The following is a 4102-nucleotide window of genomic DNA, read 5'->3' on the forward strand; positions in this document are numbered from 1 at the left end:
TCTGGCATGTTGATCATGGCCAATCCTGCGAAACTTAATCTATGGACAATCTGGCACACTTCCGCATGGCCAATCTACCGAACCTTCACATTTTTGGACTGTGGGAGGGACCTCGAGTAGGCACACACAGAAAACTGATGCAGACACCGGAAGAACGTCCAAATACCATATGTTTGAGACGAATATCGAATTTGCTATGTATTATATATTATAGCGGTTGCATAGTTATTTTTATAGAGCCTGGGTTAAAGTGTATATATCCTTGTTGCAGGAAAATTATTATGGAACCAAGTTTCAGGCATCAAAACTGTGTATCTACGAAAGTTGTAACTCGAGAGTCATACAGTGTGGGCCATGATAGGTTCCAAACAGTTGACGACCCAGTGCATCGACAGTCATAGCTTGCCTCAGCGGTAACGTGTGGCGCCGTGATCGTATAGTGGTTAGTACTCTGCGTTGTGGCCGCAGCAACCTCGGTTCGAATCCGAGTCACGGCAGTGACCAGTTGACGTGTTTTTCTTCAATGAACGGATGAGTAATTCTCTGTGTGAAGCACTCTTTAAAACGGGTTCACAGCTGAGTGCATGCTTCTGCTTCTGTTTGATGCTCCAGAATTCAAACAGTTGTGAATGCGAGAATGTCCTCAGCTCCCGCTTTTATATTTTAACTATCATCATCAAGCATACATCTCCGGTTCTAGTCTTTTTAGAAGTGAAAACAGTCTCTCTCAATTTTCTGCATCAGCTTCTTCGGTCATCGCCCCAAAATGTTCATGTGTGGCAACCAAATACCCACTGAATCTTCTGTAAGGCGGAGAATAACCTTGATCTTGATAGTCTCCCCATATAAATGAATTGGATTGGATTGGATTGGATTTACTTATTGTCACGTGTACCGAGGTACATTGAAAAGTATTTTTCTGCGAGCAGCTCAATAGATCATGAAGTCCATTGGTAGAAAAGGGAAGAAAAGAAAATATTTAACAGGGCAACGCAACATATACAATGTAACTACATACGCACTAGCATCGGATGAAGCATACAGGGTGCAGTGTTAATGAGGTAAGTCCATAAGAGGGTCATTTAGGAGTCTGGTGACAGTGGGGAAGAAGCTGCTTTTGAGTGTGTTCGTGCGTGTTCTCAGACGTCTGTATCTCCTGCCCGATGGAAGAAGTTGGAAGAGTGAGTGCGCCGGGCGGGGTGGATCTTTATTATGCTGCCCGCTTTCCTCAGGCAACGGGAGGTGTAGATGGAGTCAATGGTTGGTAGGCAGGTTCCTGTGATGGACTGGGCGGTGTTCACGATGCTCTGAAGTTTCTTGCCGTCCGGGACCGAGCAGTTGCCGTACCAGGCTGTGATGCAGCCCGATAGGATGCTTTCTATGGTGCATCTGTAAACGTTGCTAAGGGTTAATGTGGGCATGCCGACTTTCCTTAGTTTCCTGAACAAGTATAGGTGCTGTTGTGCTTTCGTGGTGGTAGCGTCGACGTGGGTGGACCAGGACAGATCTTTGGAGCTGTGCACCTCAAGGCAACCAAATACCCACTGAATCTTCTGTAAGGCGGAGAATAATATTGATCTTGATAGTCTCCCCATATAAATGAATTGGATTGGATTGGATTTGCTTATTGTCACGTGTACCGAGGTACATTGAAAAGTATTTTTCTGCGAGCAGCTCAATAGATCATGAAGTCCATTGGTAGAAAAGGGCAGAAAAGAAAATATTTAATAGGGCAATGCAACATATACAATGTAACTACATACGCACTGGCATCGGATGAAGCATACAGGGTGCAGTGTTACTGAGGTAAGTCCATAAGAGGGTCATTTAGGAGTCTGGTGACAGTGGGGAAGAAGCTGCTTTTGAGTCTGTTCGTGCGTGTTCTCAGACGTCTGTATCTCCTGCCCGATGGAAGAAGTTGGAAGAGTGAGTACGCCGGGCGGGGTGGATCTTTATTATGCTGCCCGCTTTTCTCAGGCAGCGGGAGGTGTAGATGGAGTCAATGGTTGGGAGGCAGGTTCCTGTGATGGACTGGGCGGTGTTCATGACGCTCTGAAGTTTCTTGCCGTCCTGGACCGAGCAGTTGCCGTACCAGGCTGTGATGCAGCCCGATAGGATGCTTTCTCTGGTGCATCTGTAAACGTTGCTAAGGGTTAATGTGGACATGCCGAATTTCCTTAGTTTCCTGAACAAGTATAGGCGCTGTTGTGCTTTCGTGGTGGTAGCGTCGACGTGGGAGGACCAGGACAGATCTTTCGAGCTGTGCACCTCAAGGAATTTCAAATTGGTAACCATCTCCACCTCGGCCCCGTTGATGCTCACAGGGGTGTGTACAGTACTTTGCTAACTGAAGTCAATGACCAGTTGTTTAGTGTTGCTGGCATTCAGGGAGAGATTGTTGTCGCTACACCACTCCACTAGGTTCTCTATCGCCCGCCTGTATTCTGACACGTCGTTATTCGAGGTCCTGCCCACTATGGTCGTATCGTCAGCAAACTTGTAGATTGAGTTGGAACCCAGTTTCGCCACGCAGTCGTCTGCGTACAACGAGTAGAGTAGGAGGATAAGTACGCAGCCTTGAGGGGCACCGGTGTTGAGAACAACTGTGGAGGAGATGTTGTTGTTCATTCTTACTGATTGTGGTCTGTTGGTCAGAAAATCGAGGATCCAGTTGCAGGTTGGAAAGCCAAGTCCGAGGTTTTGGAGCTTTGCTGTGAGCGTGGCTGGGATTGTGGTGTTGAAGGCGGAGCTGTAGTCAATAGATAGGAGTCTGATGTAGGAGTCCTTGCTTTCGAGATGCTCTAGGGATGAGTGTATACCTGACATCTGGTCATGATGCAATGAGGATGAGTGGGCCAATTTTCTGGAAAGAGAGCCAGTTGGCAGTGGAGAAAACGGAAATGAAGCGACACACGAAAATCAAGCACCAGTTTCGTGAATGTTGGGTAACACTTCGACAAACAGAATTCAGGGAGAACGAAGTCCGCTGGCGACTGATCAGCGACAGTCAAGACACATTTCCCTTGTTTAGAATGATTCGAGAAATTAACAGATATTTAGAAACAAAGCAAAACGTCCTTACTGCACATCAGAAAAGACAGTTTCATTTTAGTTTCGTTGCGAATATCTTGAGGCAGAAAATACAACAATGGCTCGAATGTAGAACCTGGAGGCGCGTTATGTGACACAAAGTCACCCTCGCTTGAACACAGCCTCCGTTCTCTCTCCACAGATGCTGTCATACCTACTGAGATTAACGAGCCTTTTGTGCTTTTCTTCCAGATTGGTGATTCAGCAAGAATTTGCTGTTACAAAGAGGACAAGATGAGACTGTTTCCATCATGATTTGAGTTGTTTATTCACGCCGGAGCAGTATTTGTCTTTTCTGTGGCACTATCGGTTAGCACGTTCTGCTGTTAACCGGAAATTGGGTGGTTCGATTCCACCCATCGACGAGCTATTATCCCACCCCCGGATTAAGGTGTTTTTTGTACTTTGTCCCTCTGTGGGATCAAATCCACCCACCTTGGTGCTTTTTACATTTCATACCACATTTATTTGATTTCTTTCCACCGGTTCCAATAGTAAACACGCCACATTCTTTCATTCTGATTTCAAACAGTCAGTTCACATCTAAAGTGAATCAATATTCATTTGACTTACCAGAGAGAGACATTCACCCCAATAGCAACAGTGGGACGAAAGGGGCCTAGATTTTTCTCTGTGGATCAAAGAGAGTGAGATGGTGAATTAGAGGCGCTCCCAAGTGCAACTGGTACGTGGGTGAAGAATTCAGCCGCGGAAATAGATTTTCTTAAATGAACGGATGAGTAATTCTCTGTGTGAAGCACTCTTTAAAACGGGTTCACAGCTCAGTGCATGCTTCTGCTTCTGTTTGATGCTCCAGAAATCAAACAATTGTGAATGCGAGAATCTCCTCAGCTCCCGATTCTGTATTTTAACTAATATCATCAAGCATACTCCTCAGGTTCTAATCTTTTTGGAAGTGAAAACATTCTCTCTCAATTTGCTGCATCAGCTTCTTCGGTCATCGCCCCAAAATGTTCATGTGTCGCAACCAAATACCCACTGAATCTTCTGT

At 45.7% G+C, this 4102-nt stretch overlaps 1 non-coding gene across 1 annotated transcript; it reads left to right on the forward strand.

Moving 5' to 3' along the window:
* The first annotated feature begins 425 nt into the window (after positions 1-425).
* trnah-gug (transfer RNA histidin (anticodon GUG)) lies at positions 426-497 on the forward strand. The gene has a single exon. It is a non-coding gene; the product is annotated as a tRNA-His (tRNA).
* Positions 498-4102: the final 3605 nt, after the last annotated feature.

Source organism: Scyliorhinus torazame, chromosome 14 (assembly GCF_047496885.1).
Source record: "Scyliorhinus torazame isolate Kashiwa2021f chromosome 14, sScyTor2.1, whole genome shotgun sequence".
NCBI classification, from domain to species: domain Eukaryota; kingdom Metazoa; phylum Chordata; class Chondrichthyes; order Carcharhiniformes; family Scyliorhinidae; genus Scyliorhinus; species Scyliorhinus torazame.